Source organism: Bos mutus, chromosome 5 (genome assembly GCF_027580195.1).
Source record: "Bos mutus isolate GX-2022 chromosome 5, NWIPB_WYAK_1.1, whole genome shotgun sequence".
NCBI classification, from domain to species: Eukaryota; Metazoa; Chordata; class Mammalia; order Artiodactyla; family Bovidae; genus Bos; species Bos mutus.
This window is the reverse complement of record NC_091621.1, coordinates 10335256-10353011: the sequence shown is the minus strand read 5'-3', so window position 1 is coordinate 10353011 and position 17756 is coordinate 10335256. Positions and strand designations below refer to the sequence as shown.

Sequence of the window (17756 nt, the reverse complement as noted above, 5' to 3'; positions counted from 1 at the left end):
TGTCTTCACATGGTCGTCCCTCTGTGCACATCAATGTTTTAGTCTATTTTTATAAGGATACTAGTCCAGTTATATTGGATAAGAGCCCATCCTAATGACCTAATTTTAATGTAATTATCGCTTTAAAGATCCTATCTCCAAATATAGTTATGTTCTGAGATACTTTGGGTTAGGACTTCAACATACAAATGTGTGAGGAGATAAAATTCAGGCCTTAATAAGTACTGTCTAGGTATCCACCTTCTGATGGATGTTACAACAATCCAGGAATAGCTGAATCTTGAAGAGGTGATATATCTATATATAGAGATGTCTTGATCTCGGGGATACATTAAACAGGAAAGATCCAAATCATAATGCTTCAAATTATGTAGCATGTTAAAAACTGTGAGTGTTATGACCACACTCAGAAATCCTTAGGAATAGTCCAGGCATCTATATTTTTTATCAAGTATTTTAGGATTATGGCATATACTCAAGTTTGAGGACCACTGACTGAAACGTGGAAGGAACAATTCGAAACAGATGTTTGCAGACTGGGAAGAACCAAGTCTGGTTCTCAATCTTGAAAAGCATGTCAACGCAGGAAGTTAGAAATGAGGAAAAACAGGATGGCAAAGACAGGGAAAGGAACTCAAGTGAATAATCTAGTTATGAGTACCACTATGTTCTCTTATCACTAAACCTTTCTGTTACTAAAAATTCACTCTAATACCACATTACCCTCTTTGTGACTTTTGCCCAGACAAAAACTTTCCATGTAGGTAATGCACAATAAGCAGAAAACTGTGCTTAAGATATTTTTCATGGGAGGGCTGGCTAGAATTACAAATGATAATTATTTGCTTCATATCTAATACAACTCATTATCAGCTGGGTAGATTTTTTTTTTGCCAATGGATTCAAAGAACTGACCTTATTCATCTCATCTTCTTTCCCTCTGGGACAGACTGACATACATATTCACAACTCTGTAGTCTTACAGTTAATTAACAACATCTGTAGAATTATATTTCTTTACATTGTTAAAGAGTACTGGAATCAAATACCCAATGAAAAAAACATGGCAATTGTTTTTAAAACAACACATTTTATTTTTGCACTTTCTCCTTCACACACTTAATATTATTCTCTCTCTGCCTTCCATCCAATATTTATTGCAGGCCACGAACAGTGCCAAGAGCACAAAATGTAATGATAAATAAAACACAGCCCCTGCCCTTCAGGAAAGTAATGTCTGGGGGTGGGGTAGGAAAAATATGGAAACAATAACCACAAGAGAATGTGCTTTATTATAACAAGATATCCATAAGGGGCTATGGAGCACAGGGAACGATGCTAATATGGCCTGAAGTCAGAGCTTCAGAATACAGACTGAAGGGCAGAGTTAAGTATCCAGGCAAGGATTCAGCATAAGAACACGTAAAAAAAAAAAAAAAAAAAAAAAAAAAAAGAAGGAGTGTTTAAGGAACAGAATACGTGATTATGACTACAACAGAAGGTTTACAGGAGTGGGATTTATGGTGGGTCTTCTATGCTAAGCTAAATAATGAGCACCTGAACTTGTCAGAGGCAGTCACTGATGGCTTTTTTTAAGCACCATCAGTTGTGTATTTAATTTCCCTTAGGCATAACATTTTCCCTAGGCTTGCTGCTGCTCCCACCTCCCCAGGCTGCCATTCCCCTCCCCAAAGGCTCTATTTCCACTTCCTAGCCCCATGCTGCCTGTGCTACAGAAATCAAAAGTACTTGCTGTTCTCTAAACGTGCCATGGTTATTCTCAGGAGCTGCAAATGTCAAAAACTCGAAATGAGTAATATCTAAAAGTATGGTAAGACCAGTGATGGCAGCACTATGATAGAATTTTCAACAATTAAGAGAAACAATACCAAACCATTTGTGTTCTCTATATTTTGTCATTTGCTGTTCCAGTTGTTTGACAGAGAAATGTAACAAGCTCTTTGTAAGTAACATTCGGTACATTCTTCAAGAGATGGGAATACCAGACCACCTGATCTGCCTCTTGAGAAATCTGTATGCAGGTCAGGAAGCAACAGTGGGAACTGGACATCGAACAACAGACTGCTTCCAAATAGGAAAAGGAGTACGTCAAGGCTATATATTGTCACCCTGCTTATTTAACTTTTATGCAGAGTACATCATGAGAAACGCTGGGCTGGAAGAAGCACAAGCTGGAATCAAGATTGCCGGGAGAAATATCAATAACTGCAGATATGCAGATGACACCACCCTTATGGCAGAAAGTGAGGAGGAACTCAAAAGCCTCTTGATGAAAAGTGAAAGTGGAGAGTGAAAAAGTTTGCTTAAAGCTCAACATTCAGAAAACGAAGATCATGGCATCCGGTCCCATCACTTCATGGGAAATAGATGGGGAAACAGTGGAAACAGTGTCAGACTTTATTTTTCTGGGCTCCAAAATCACTGCAGATGGTGACTGAAGCCATGAAATTAAAAGACGCTTACTCCTTGGAAGGAAAGTTATGACCAACCTAGATAGCATATTCAAAAGCAGAGACATTACTTTGCCAACAAAGGTCCGTCTAGTCAAGGCTATGGTTTTTCCTGTGGTCATGTATGGATGTGAGAGTTGGACTGTGAAGAAGGCTGAGCGCCGAAGAATTGATGCTTTTGAACTGTGGTGTTGGAGAAGACTCTTGAGAGTCCCTTGGACTGCAAGGAGATCCAACCAGTCCATTCTGAAGGAGATCAGCCCTGGGTGTTCTTTGGAAGGGATGATGCTAAAGCTGAAACTCCAGTACTTTGGCCACCTCATGAGAAGAGCTGACTCATTGGAAAAGACTCTGATGCTGGGAGGGGTTGGGGCAGGAGGAGAAGGGGACGACAGAGGATGAGATGGCTGGATGGCATCACTGACTCGATGGACATGAGTCTGAGTGAACTCCGGGAGTTGGTGATGGACAGGGAGGCCTGGAATGCTGCGATTCATCGGGTCACGAAGAGTCGGACATGACTGAGCGACTGAACTGAACTGAACTGATAACCATCAGCAGGAGAGGACACTTTTCTCTTCCCAAGACATGTTGAATAGAAAGAGACAGCACTTTAAAATGGTGTTCTTTGCTGTTTCTCTATCTTGATTCCCTTCTATTTTTTTTTAATGTGGAGGATAATTAACTTATAATGTTGTGTTAGTTTCTGCTGTACAACAATGTGAGTCTACTAGCTATCTATTTAACTACTACTAGCTATCTATTTAACACAGTTCATATGTCAATGCTACTCTCTCAATTCATCCCACTCTCTCCTTCTCCCACTGTGTCCACAAGTCTACACTCTATAGCTACAGCTCTATTCCTGCCCTGCAAATAGGTTCATTGGTACCATTTTTCAACATGTCCACCTCACCCCAACCTCACCCTGTACAGGTAACTGAGTCTCAACTGAGCTAAGGAATCTTACTTTTTTTCCAGCCATTTTTCTTTATTTTTTTAATTTGGGGGATTTATTTATTTTTAAAATGAATTTATTTTTAATTGAAGGAAATTGTTTTACAATGCTACATTGGTTTCTGCCATACGTCACCATGAATCTGCCATAGGTATACACATGTCCCCTTCCTCTTGAGCCTCCTTCCCACCTTCTCCCATCCTATCCCCCACCCCCACCCCCATCTAGGTTGTCACAGAACACAAGGCTGAGCTCCCTGTGCTATACAGCAACTTCTCATTCAGTTCAGTTCAGGTGCACAGTCGTGTCCAACTCTTTATGACTACAAGGACTGCAGCACGCCAGGCTTCCCAGCATCACCAACTCCTGGAGCCTACTCAAATTCATGTCCATCAAGTCGGTGATGCCATCCAATCATCTCATCCTCTGTCATCCTCTTCTCCTCCCACCTTCAATTTTTCCCAGCATCAGAGTCTTTTCCAAGAGTCAGCTTTTCACATCAGGTGACCAAAGTATTGGAGTTTCAGCTTCAGCATCAGTCCTTCAATGAATATTCAGGACTGATATCCTTTAGGATGGACTGGTTGGATCTCCTTGCAGTCCAAGGGACTCTCAAGAGTCTTTTCCAACACCACAGTTTAAAAGCATCGATACTTCGGCACTCAGCTTTCTTTATTGTCTAACTCTCTCTCACATCCATACAAGACTACTGGAAAAACCATAGTTTTGACTAGAGAGACCTTTGTTGGTAAAGTAATGCTTTTTAATATGCTGTCTAGCTTGGTAACAGCTTTTCTTCCAAGGAGCAAGTGTTTTAATTTCATGGCTGCAGTCACCATCTGCAGTGATTTTGGAGCCCCAAAAAATAAAGTCTCTCACTGTTTCCATTGTTTCCCCATCTATTTGCCATGAAGTGATGGGACTGGATGCCATGATCTTAGTTTTCTGAGTTTTAAGCCAACTTTTTCACTCTCTTCTTTCACTTTCATCAATTGGCTCTTTAGTTCTTCTTCACTTTCTGCCATAAAGGTGGTGTCGTCTGCATATCTGAGGTTATTGACATTTCTCCCAGTAATCTGGATTCCAGCTTTGCTTCATCCAGGCCAGCATTTTGCATGATGTACTCTGCATATAAGTTCTCTTGCCAGAATACTGGAGTGGGTAGCCTTTCGCTTCTCCAGGGGATCTTCCCAACCCAGGGATTGAACCCAAGTCTCCCACATTGCAGGCATATTCTTTACTAGCTGAGCCACAAGGGAAGCCCAACTTCCCATTGGCTATCTATTTTACACATGGTAATGCATATATTTCAGTGCTACTCTCTCATATTGTCCCACCCTCTCCCTCCCCTGCTGTGTCCATAAGTCTGTTCTGAGTCTCTATTTCTGCCCTGCAAGTAGGTTTGTCAGTACAATTTTATTACTTTTGTACACAAAATCTGATGGAGTGGGAAAAAAAGTCCCAGCACCAAAAACTGAGACCCAAATTCCAATATGAGTCATGACACAAACTGATGAGACTAGCCAAATTACAATCCTTTCATAAGCAAATGTAGAAAATGGAATAGAAATTTTTTGAGGTCCTGTTGCCTTAAAAATCCAAACACTTACTTAAAATCCTGAGTGTTCACAAAACACTTACTTAAAATCCTGAGTGGTCTGACCACAACCTTGCCCAAAGAAATGGCTTCTTTCATTTTCTTCCTTATGTCTTTGTGACTGTTATGATGATGTTGTAAAAATATTAACTGTAACTGGAAAGAAAGCATAACATCTACTTATGAAGTTCAATAATACTCACTAGCAATATCACAGGATTTATTAACTTTTTCTTACAAAAACATTAAAGAGAATTTTTTTAAATGTTGTTTTTGTTCAGTTGCTGTCATGTCTGACTCCTTGCTACCCAATGAACTGCACCATGCCAGGCTTCCCTGTCCTTCACCAACTCCTGGAGTTTGCTTAAATTCATGCCCATTGAGTCAGTGATGCCTTCCAACCATCTCATCCTCTGTCTCTCCCTTCTCCTCCTGATCTCAGTCTTACTCAGCAACAGGGTCTTTTCCAATGAATCAGGTGGCCAAAATATTGGAGTTTCAGCATCAGTCCTTCCGATGAATACTCAGGGTTGATTTCCTTTAGGAAATTCTTGTACCACTGAACCACCTGGGAGGCCCCCTTCAAATGCATTAGGAGTTTACTAATTAAAGGTATCCTGAAATGAATCCGTTCATACTGCAAAATCAAACAAAATAAGTAAAAACTACTTGTTTTTTGATTAACCACCAATAGAAATAATACCTAAATTTATTAAGTGCTTAATTCTGTGTACTAGTTTCCATGCTCTTGTTTTACATCTGTACTCTTCGTAGAGACCTTGTTAATGCCCACACCCTATCCTCTTGACTCATCTGTGAGTTCTCTTGCCATTGCTATGGACAGTCATACTAATGCTGACAGCTTCCCACTTTCAGAACCCACAGCTTTTCCTCCACTTCCTCCCTAGACTTCCTGGGGTCACCTTGAAAATACTTTTCCTGCCCCTAAATCCTTAACCTCAGTGTCTGCTTTTGAAGAAAACCCTAATTAAGATTGTTGGTAATAGAAGTGGTACTAAAAAACAGACTCTCAGAATGGGATTCTAGAATAGTATCACTTACTGGTCAGCTGGTATCAGGGATCCAATTTCTATTGCTATATGAGTGGTGATAACCCATATGATGTCACAGCAGCAGAATGACTAAAATTCTTACCTGAGGTGGACTGAAATGTAGAAGAGGAGGAAGGAGAATGTACAAACTTACACAACAGCTTTAATACTTGAAAGATATGGGGGCAATCATAACTGTAATATTCTGGAGTTAGTATTTGTTAACTGCTCTAAAAAGCTCTGAAGAATGGGACCAGCAGGCTTGGGTAAAACACCTACCAAAATGCAGGACAAGCTGTAAAAAACAGAATGCTATGAAAATCAGCATTTAAAGTAAATCTTATCTCCTGTGCCCATAAAGCAGACTGTACTGAAAATTAGGTCTAATATTTGACTGAGTAGCTGAGCTACAAAGAAGACTAAACATACAGCCTTAGCAGACCTCCCTTACTCTGATAAGAAGAGAGTCAGATAGTGAAACACGGGATGGTGATATTGGGTTCGTTAAGAACATTGAACACTCATTCTGCCAAAGCCTCTGGGCTGAAAGGATCCACTCCATTCCCTTTCATAAAGGAAAGCAGCCTCTATATGCTTGGAGATTTGCAAAGGCAGTACTTGAGGAAGAAGTCCTCCTCAAGATCTGCCCTGCCTTCCTTCATCACCTCTAGACCAACAAGTTTGGTCAGATCTTATTCATAATCACTCTAATTGTGAAACACAGTCTCTACTATGGGAAGAAATAGTTTATTCATCGAAAAAGCTTCTGACCCTGTCTGACTGTGTTATTGAGAATTGGGCACACATATAGAAGTGTATGTTGAGGGTGTTAAGCTGAGGCAGGGGGAAGAATACCAAAGAGAAAAAAAGTGTATTTACACAGAGGCACTCTCCTGTGATTCAGACTATAACTTCTACCAAGAAAACCTTAATGAGTTTCCGAAACAGTGATGGGATGTCAATGTGAGTTAGAGGATTCCAAAATAGAAGGCACCAGAGGTAGCGTTTAACCATTAGAAGCAAGATTAATGTATTTGGCATAAAAGACAGTAAGGTCAGAGCAGCAACCAGAGAACCTTGACCTTCAAGGCCATTTTTCTTTGTTGAGGCAAAAGAGATGGGTAGTATGTTCATTTGCTAGGGCTTCCATAACAAAGTTCCACAAACTGAGTGACATAAACAACAGATATGTATTGTGCAGGCAAGAGTCCAAGATTGAGGTGTCAGTAAGGGCAGTTTCTTCTGCAGTCTGAGAGCATCTGTTCCATCTGTCTTCAAATGGTTTGCTGGCAATCTTAAGCACTCATTGGCTGGGAGAAGCATCACTCTAATCTCTGTCTTCATCTTCATGTGGCAATCTCTTGTATGTGTTTTCCATGTCCAAATTTCCCCTTTTTTTAAGAGCCAACCATGCTGCATTAGAGGCCTAATCTATTCCAATATGGCCTCATCTTAACTAATTTTGTCTTCTATGACCTTACTTTCAAACATTCTGAAGTACTAGGGTTTAGTATTTCAACATACAAATTTTTAAGGGACACAATTCAACCCACAATTAGTAGAAAATAACACTATTGCTTGACTTTTATAGCCAAAAAAGATGAAGGACTTAAGAGCAGAAGATTTATGTGCAGTTTCCAGATCTGAGCCAGTTCAGAGACCTAAAGCCCATCAATGTAAGGGGAGGACGAGTCCTTTTGAGCAAAAAAAAAGTCAATGTTTCTCCAATCATTCTCCAAAGGGATGTGCTGCAATTTACCAGAGTAGCTTAACAATGGTGACAGAGTAATACTCATCCAACCCAGGGACTGTTGGATATAGGTTCTAAGCCAACATTGACACCAGGGTACCCAAAATACTTATATGGCCACCCAGTGAGAGTGGAAGCATATATAGTCCAGATAATAAAAGGAGTCCAGGTCCAAGTCCATCTCACAGTTGGCCCAATGGGTCTACAGACCCACCATCTGGTTATGTATCTGGCCCTTGAACACATAATTGAGATGGAAATATTTAGCAGCAGCCAAAACCCAAACATTGGTTCTTTGACCTGTGAAATGAGATCCATTATGATAGAAAGGGACAAAGGAAGCCCCTGATATTACTTACCCTTTACCCTCTTTCAGGTAGTAAATCAGAAGGAACAATGTAGCCATGTACCACCAAAAAAAAAAAATTATGCAACTCTCAAAGAGTGGCTGCTGCAGAAAACATACAGCTCACAGATGGATCCATTTGATATGTTGGTACAAGATAAAAATACACTATTACACTATAGCCCATGCACGAATGAACTACTTCAGTGTTACTTAAAATGTGGTCCACAGATGAAAGCAAGCTCACAAACTGTTTTTTATCATTCCACAACAAGTTATATATATGCAAGTATAAACAGTGAGAGTACACAGTTGAAAACATTTATATCAACTTTCAGTTCAGTTCAGTTCAGTTGCTTAGTCGTGTCCGACTCTTCGTGACCCCATGAATCGCAGCACGCCAGGCCTCCCTGTCCACCACTAACTCCCAGAGTTCACTCAGACTCATGTGCATCAAGTCGGTGATGCCATCCAGCCATCTCATCCTCCGTTGTCCCCTTCTCCTCCTGTCCCCAATCCCTCCCAGCATCAGGGTCTTTTTCAATGAGTCAACTCTTCAGATGAGGTGGCCAAAGTACTGGAGTTTCAGCTTTAGCATCATTCCTTCCAAAGAAATCCCAGGGCTGATCTTCAGAATGGACTGGTTGGATATCCTTGCAGTCCAAGGGACTCTCAAGAGTCTTCTCCAACACCACAGTTCAAAAGCATCAATTCTTCGGCACTCACCTTTCTTCACAGTCCAACTCTCACATCGATACATGACCACAGGAAAAACCATAGCCTTGACTAGACGGACCTTTATTGGCAAGGTAATATCTCTGCTTTTCAATATGCTATCTAGGTTGGTCATAACTTTATATTATTGCAAAAACCAAGTGTGTGATTTTATATTTTACAAAATGATCAATCATGATGACTCAAAACAAAAAGTCCTTCACATGGTCAGTCTGAGTATCACTATTCTAAAGGACAGGAGTGAAAGAAAATTCCAACATCAGGCAGAGGTTCATCATCTTTGTATGAGAGAGAAGTGGTTTGAGGTAAGGATATATATGAATTATTGGTCAATGGCTAATAACTCTGCTAATTGATCAGGAGCCTGGAAGGAGCAATAATGGATAATCAGACACAAAGAGGTCTGTAAAAGAAGCATGCAGATGACGCTATAGGAGTACACAGAGTAGACACAAAGTGTAAATGAGCATCTTGGTGGAAAACATGATCCATCTTATTATCAGACAGCCTCTGTCCTTAACCATGTTGATGCTTATAGAGCAAACATGGTGGCCAAGGTGGAAGTTATGTGCATGGGCACAAAAGTGTGAACTCTTTTTCACCAAGGACGATCTAGATATTTACAAATATTAACTGCCTGTGTTAGGCACCAAAGACACATACATGTAAACCACAGCCCCTGGGAAGGCAATGTCTGTGCTGAGTGCTAAAGTATAAACAGAATTTAGTTGTGAGGAGAAAAGAAGCAATGACTTCCCAAGAAGAGGAAATGGCACACACAAAGCCATTTGGAGAACCAGACAGAGTATAAGTCTGAATCCAGGGAGAATGCCAAGATAAAGGTAAAGCTGAGATCATTAAATGTTTTGGATACCTTTTAGGCTTTTATAACGAAGGTGATTGATAATTATTAAAGGATTTTAAATAGGAGAGGGTTTGGAGAAAAATAAAAGATATATTCAAAAGGGATTTTTGAAAGGAAGTCAAAATTTGGTAAAACAAGGAAGAGGAGGCTGGTGGGCTATAGTCCATGGGGTCGCAGAGTCAGACACAACTGAGCGACTTAACTCATAGCACAAGGACGAAAGACGTCTAGGACAACCCAGGTTCTTTCCTAATCCCTACATCCCCTTTGAAGAAACTTCTTCTTTGAATCCCTATTTTATTTCTACCTTAGTGGACTTTTGTTTTTGTACTTTAGTCACATCTCTCCCCTCCTACTGATAAACTCTTTATGGGCAGACACTATGACATATTCCCATTACATGGTCAGCAGAGGCAGAGCTTAGGTTTGGAAAATGAGGCACTCATTTTTGGGCTTATGTTATGGCAAAGCTGAATCTGGGCTTCCCAGTGGCTCAGCAGTAAAGAATCCCACCTGTAATGCAGGAGACATGGAGACAAGAGTTTGATCCCTGGCTCGGGAAGATCCCCTGGAGAAGGAAATGGCAAGCCACTCCAGTATTCTTGCCTAGAAAATCCCATGGACAGAGGAGCCTGGCTGGGCTACAGTCCACAGGGTTGCAACAGAGTTGGAAATGACTGAATCACTTAATGGAAACAACGACATATCTGAATCCCTTCATTATGGATTTTTTGCATACATTGATTTTTTTAAAACATTGCATTAAAATAGTATTTATCATGATTACCAAGGGTTTTTTTTGCATCCTGTTAAATTTTCTACCCAAGGCATGATTACCGAGGGTTTTTTCACATCCTGTTAAATTTTCTACCCAAGGCAAGTACCTCACTTACCTCATTCTAGTTTACCTGCCCTGATTCTCAGCATCTAATAACACAAGCAGGTACTTAAATGCATGCTGAATGGGGAAACAGCAAACTAATGGCATAAACAACAAGATGGATGGTGATGCACCATTAACAGAGGCAGTGAATACAGGAGGAGCAACAGAGTCTGGAAAAGATGATGAGTTTATAATGCATGTCAAAACACTGCATAGTGTATTATCTTATAGATCATTTATTATTCAACACTGGCAACATTTATAATAGGAGATATTAAAGACTGACAGTACTCAAGGAATTGTCCTCAGGATATTTCCCCATTATCTTTTAAAAACATATTAATATTTGAGTTATTGAAGCAATATCCAATCTCTTAGCTCAGTTTATGAGTTAACATTACTTAGGACATCAATATGAACTGCTCATTATACAAATGTATAATTAACACTTACAGAATTTGACATTACACTACCAATACTCTGGGATTGCAAAACAGCTGGACACAACTGAGCGACTAAACAACAACCAACATCCTATCAGCAAGGCCTAACCTGACCTCTATGAAACAGCATCTTCATTACTTTATTTCTTTATCCTACCTCACTCTTATTCATAACACTTATCATCACCTAATAGAGTAATATGTTATCTATTTTTATTTCCCCTTTAAAAGATGAGCTCCATGAGAACATTGGGATATGTCTCTTTTGTTGTATCCTCAACACCTAAAATAGATGTCTTTGAAGGTGATGACAAAGGATGGGAGAGTGGTTGAAGGAAGGCTTACACTGGCACAGAAATAAGACAAAGCAAATAAATAAAACCCTGTATGGATAGAAAAGTGTAGTTAGGAGCTCAAGAGAATGTGAAAGAAATCCCTAAAAAAAATGAAACTGCAAACCAGAGCAATAAGCTCAAGAGCTTACCTGCAATTTACCTTGGAAAGGTTTTCCAGTTAGGTAACCAATGGGATTGGGTTTTTACAGCCTTTGACCAGATGAGATCCAAATCTCTGTAGAAAGCTGATACCTTACATTAGCATACAAGATGAAAAGAAATGTGCTTCAGCCTGGGCTCTGGGAAAAATGAAAAAAGTCTTCCTGAGAATTCTTGACTATAACCTACCCTCAAGACTTTCAGCTTTAAATTTATACTATCTACACACGGTCCAGGAATCCTAAGCACCAAAATCAAAACAAACACTAGATCTGGGGTGTGCTAGTTATCAAGTTATTGTATCTCAGCTCCAAATCCTCTCTTCTCTGTCCTGCTTTGTCATGTTGGGGCTAGATTCTATAAATATTTCTCCTGTGCTTGATGACACAATGTTAAGCTTTAAGAGTATCCTGAAGGGGCAAGGTTGATCAGCCCATTAAGAGGTAGGTCAATGGCCTAACTTCCAGAGTGAGGACATAGTTAACTGAAAGAAATCTGCCCACTGATGAAACCAAACCAGATGCCTTCTTTCACTCCACCAGACCAAGGAAATGACCTGCAGGCCTGTGTTTTAAGGTTTTCAGACCTGGATTTGAAAGACACAGGTCTTATCAACCCCAGTAGCAGACTCAAAGCAGTTAGATGTCATTACAAAAAGAAATACTCATTTGCAAAGAAAAAGGCATTTGCCCCTTTGTCAAAACTAAAGAAGTTCTAGTACCTCCTTTTAAATGTAAAGAAAAATGGTGGAATCAGCAACTGCTAACAGACCCAATCAGCATCCACAGACATGTGGCAACACAACATGCTGATGAGGTTTTCCAAACCACTTGCTTTAAAGCAGCTGGCTGTGACACTGAGCACCTCCAAGAGTCTTGAGTCTGCAGATAAAAGGAACCTTTTCATAGAGGACCTTACCCATAACCATGAAGTGTCTGCCTGGCTCCCTGATATAGGCTGCTTTAGCCCTGATGAGCTGATGAATGACCGGGGGCAATGATGAAGGGGAACTTGCTACTTTATTACCGCTACTGTGACCTGAAGGATCCTGACTGGGTCTGTGCCTGGCAGACAGCTCTGTGTCAGCACCTGCACTTCACAGGCAAGCCCAGAAAGAGGCTTCACCTCTTTCTCAAGGAGCCCGGATGTGATCGAGAATCCTCATCATGGGACTCTGGAGAGCCACTACTAGTTTGTTTTGCTATGGAAGGAATGAATGGGACAGTTGGTGGAAGCAGATTAGCCACCAGACTCTACATAGAAGTGATGCTTTACTGCCCACTGTGTGAGGATTACATGTGTAAGGACAATTTTAAGACCAGCAAAGGAAGAGTTTGCTATTTTCCAGAACTATGTGTTGGTGAGTTTGAAGAAATTGTGCCCATGGGGATCAGTCCCAATAAGACCTCCTACAAGAAGACTGGAACCCATTTATCCCTAGGTGAACTTCACAAAGTAGAAAAGTTTCTGTCTCAGGAAAATCAAGAAGAAAGTGATACAATCTTATTGGACTGCAAAAACTCCTATGAAAGCAAAATAGGACAATTCTAGGGCTGCTTAGCCCCAGACAACAGGAAATTCAGTTACTTCCCCAGCTACTTTGATGAAAATCTAGAACTTTTCAAAAAGAGGGTGCTGATGTATTGCACTGTGGCATCTGTTGTGAGTGGGGTTCAGTCAACCTCAATGCTAAGGGAGTGTGCAAGAAGTGTTCCAGCTCACGGGTGGTCCACAAGTACCTGGAGGAGTTACCTGATGGCTTTTACATAGGGAAGCTGGTTGCTTTCGATGAGCATCAGGTCTTATCTTTCAACAGTGACTTAGTGTCAGAATGTTCCTACTATGGGGTCCCATGGGACCAGTATAAACTCTGCTTCATTCCCCAGTACTGTCAGCTTGCCTTGACCTGCCCTCCCTGCCAAGAACAACGATTCACAGCCTGTTGTGTCACATGTCAAAACAGAGGAAGCAGACAGTCTGCAAGCCCAGCCCAGAGCAGCTTTAAAGAAGAATGCGAGTACACAGCCCAAGGGCCACATGTACCCAGGGAGCTCTCACAGCAGGAGTCACTCCCCAGGAGCCCTGGGCCCAGGCCAGCTATTGATGAGGGTGGGCCATGCTTATGTGAGCAGTCCCATCTACATTTCCCCACACAACTAGGTTTGGGGTTACATGTACTGGAGAATGTTAGGTCTATACCTAACAGAGAAATAGAAACACAGAACTTCAGTGATCCCAGAGCCACCACAGCCAACTGGTCACCATGTCAGCCACCTGTCCTTCACAAGAGGAGGGATGAGAAATTTGGGGGCCGATCTCTTACTGGAGACATTCTGACTTAGAAGACGCAAGAGCACAGAAAAAGGCGAGCTAAGTGGGATCCCAAAGTTGCTGAGGGAAAGAGCCTTGAGCCTGGTGAGCTGACCTGCTCCTTCTGTGCCATGCAACAAGGCTGGCAATAGTCATTTTAGGTATCCACAAACCTGTCTGTCCCATGGCAAAGGTGTGAAAGCTGCATAGCCCTGTAAGTGGACCCCTCTGAACCAGGCACCTTAGGTCAATCTGCCATCCAGCCCTCCCCTCCTCTTTTCTCTGCTAGCCTGAGAGCACTAGACCAGATAAGGATCTGTAAACTATGGCATTTGGCCCACCTCCTTCTATAAATAAAGTTTTACTGGAATAGCCACACCCATTCATTTACATATGATCTATGGCAGAATCAAGCATCTACAAGAGAGACATGACCTGCAAAGCCTACAGCATTCACAGGTACACCTCAGAGATATTCAATTCCAAACCACAACAGTGAAATGAGTTACATGAATTATTTCATTTTTCAGTGTATATAAAAGTTATGCTTACATTACATCTATTAAGTGTGCAACAGCATTATGACTGAAAAACCAATGTACATAACCTAATTAAAAATTTTTATTGCAAAAGAAAAGGTAAATTGTTTCAAATAAATTGATTTTACCCATTGAATACAATAAAATGGAAGTTTTTTTCCTTGGTGGCTCAGAGGTTAAAGCGTCTGCCTGCAATGCTGGAGACGTGGGTTCGATCCCTGAGTCGGGAAGATCTCCTGGAGAAGGAAATGGCAACCCACTCCAGTATTCTTGCCTGGAGAATCCCATGGACATAGGAGCCTGGTGGGCTACAGTCCATGGGGTCGCAAAGAGTCGGACACGACTGAGCGACCTCACTTCACTTCACTTCACTTCAGTACAAAGTTAATAACATAATTCTCACCTAACAGCCACCCTTTTCTCCCAATTAAATTAAAGCTGACTTTAATTTTTTACAAACTGAAATACTCCCTAACCATATCTAACATTCAAAGAAATTCTCAGCTACTTCTTTAACTCAATAGATGTATTTTTTAATATCTATATATTTATGTATTTATTTGGCTCCACGAGGTCCTAACTGTGGCATGTTCCAGGATTGTCAATCTTTATTGCGGGATGCAAAATCTTTTTTAGCTGTGGCATGCAGGATCTTGGGAGAAAATTTAGTTGCAGCGTAGGACCTTGAAAGAAAAGCTATGACCAACCTAGACAGCATATTAAAAAGCACAGACATTACTTTGCTGACAAACGTCCATCTAATCAAAGCTATGGTTTTGCCAGTAGTCATGTATGGATGTGAGAGCTGGACTATAAAGAGCTGAGCGCCAAAGAACTGATGCTTTTGAACTGTGGTGTTGGAGAAGACTCTTGAGAGCCCCTTGGACTGCAAGGAGATTAACCAGTCAATCCTGAAGGAAATCAGAATGTTCATTGGAAGGACTGATGCTAAAGATGAAACTCCAATACTTTAGCCACCTGATGCAAAGAACTGACTCCTTAGAAAAGACCCTGAAGCTGGCAAAGATTGAAGGCAGGAGAAGAAGGGGATGACAGAGGATGAGACGGTTGGATGGCATCACCAACTCAATGGACATGAGTTTGAGCAAGCTCCGGGAGTTGGTGATGGACAAGGAAGCCTGGCGTGCTACAGTCCATGGGGTCACAAAGAGTCAGACACGACTGGGCAACTGAACTGAACTTAACTGAATGTAGTATCTTAAGTTGAAGCAAGCAAACTCTTAGTTGTGGCTTACTGGGATCTAGTTCTCAGACCAAGGACTGAACTCTGTCCCCTGCATTGGCAGCATGGAGTCTTAGCCACTGGACCACCAAGGAAGTTCCTCAATAGATGTATTCTCTTTTTTTTGAAGATTTATATCCCATATCTACATGGATGGCTTTTAAGCAGGTATTTAGGCCAGTAGACTCCAGTTTCATTTATCGTAAGATTGGTTGTTTATATACTCCATTTCACATTCCAAATATCTTCCCATTTTATAGGATGATAAAGTGTTACTATGTTTTGGCTATAATAAAAATGAAAAACATTCAGAACAACAAGGCTTGCCAATTTATATATCTAATGCTTATCAGTATAATCTAAACTTGCTCTATTTTAGAACTATTTAGTACAAAACACAGCCCAACCCGTATTCTACCATGTAGCACCTTGTGATGTTTCACTGTATGTGTCACCTTCACTGTGCATGGGGTGCCCAGAGATTTGGTCAAACATTATTCTGGGTGTTTCTATGAGGATGCTTTTGAATGAGATTAACATGTAAATCAGTAGACTGAGTAAAGCAGATTGCCCTCCTTAATATGGGTAGGCATCATCCAATCAGTTGAAGGCCTGAATAAAACAAAAGGGTTGGCCTTCGCCCAGGTAAGACAGAATTTCTCCTGCTTGCCTGCCTTCAAACAGGAACATCAGTTTTTTTCTGCTTTTGACTGAAGCAGAAACACTGACTCTTCCTGGGTCAAGCCTACTGATCTTCACACTGGAACTACACCATCAGCTCTCCTGAGTCCTCAGCTTGTCAATTCACCTTACATATTTTGGGACTTAGCCTCCTTGATCATGTGAGCCAATTCCTTATATTTATATTTACTATGCATATATGTGGGCTTTCCTGGTGGCTCAGCAGTAAAAAATCCACCTGCAGTGCAGGAGATGCAGGTTTGATCCCTGGGTGGGGAATATTCCCTGGAGAAGGAAATGGCAACCCACTCCAGTATTCTTGCCTGGAGAATCCCATGCACAGAGGAGGGTCCATGGGGTCACAAGAGTTAGACATGATTTTGCAACTAAACCACCGTGTCTGTATGTGTGTGTGTGTGTGTATCATGCTACTGATTTTGTTACTATGGAGAACCCTGACTAATACAGAATTCAAATGATCTCCTATTGACTCTTGCTAAAGCATCTCTCCTAAACAGCTATACATTCTCCAAACCTTTCCCTTTCTTCCCCATCTCAAAAGGTATTGGGATTATCATCCCCTTTCCCCATGTCCCCCAATCCCCACCGCACAACCTACTGGAAATATTCCTACCCCATCTCTAATTATGTAGTTAGAATATAAACTGGCATCTTCTTGAAAATCCTTTCTATCCTCTAGGACACTGTTGCTTGGCCAATGGGAAAGGAGGGACATCTGATTCAAGCTGAGACAATAAAAAGCTACACATACAAATGAGATTTTTTTTTTCAATTTAGAAACTGAAAGAGAGTTGACTAAAGTCCCTTTTTACCATCAGCCATGCACAGTAATCAGGCCTAAGAGAACAAAGTAAACACACAGAAGCAAAAGCTAGAGCTGAAAAAAGGGCCCTGCTGATAATACCCAACTCCCTTGTCCCATTCATTCCTTAAGTTTAGCCTCACTTTGCCTCTCAATCTCAGTCACATTAGTAAATAAAGTCTCTTTTTGGCCTAAACTGATCTGAATTAGGTTTCAGTTGGTTGGAGCCAGGAAAGTGAAAAGAAAGTGAAGTCACTCAGTCATGTCCGACTCTTTGCAACCCCATGGACTATATAGCCTACCAGATTTCTCTGTCCAAAATCTATGTCCTGGGGTTTTCCAGGCAAGAATACCAGAATGGTTTGCCACTTCCTTCTCCAGGGGATCTTCCAGACCCAGGGATCAAACCTGGGTCACCTGCATTGCAGGGAGACACTTTACCCTCTGAGCCACCCCTATTGTGTGCAAATCATTACGGAAATTTACATAATTGAACAAGTTAACTTCAAGTGGTTTCTATAATCACTGGATAAATTGATAAACTTTCATAAATTGATATTATTCAA

General features: G+C 41.0%; 1 protein-coding gene and 1 pseudogene across 5 annotated transcripts in view; one reads left to right on the top strand and one right to left on the bottom strand.

Moving 5' to 3' along the window:
* ANKS1B (ankyrin repeat and sterile alpha motif domain containing 1B) overlaps positions 1-17756 on the bottom strand; it is a 1156394-nt gene that overhangs the window by 1089613 nt on the left and 49025 nt on the right. The window lies entirely within an intron of this gene.
* LOC102276424 (thiosulfate sulfurtransferase/rhodanese-like domain-containing protein 2) lies at positions 11873-13936 on the top strand (annotated as a pseudogene).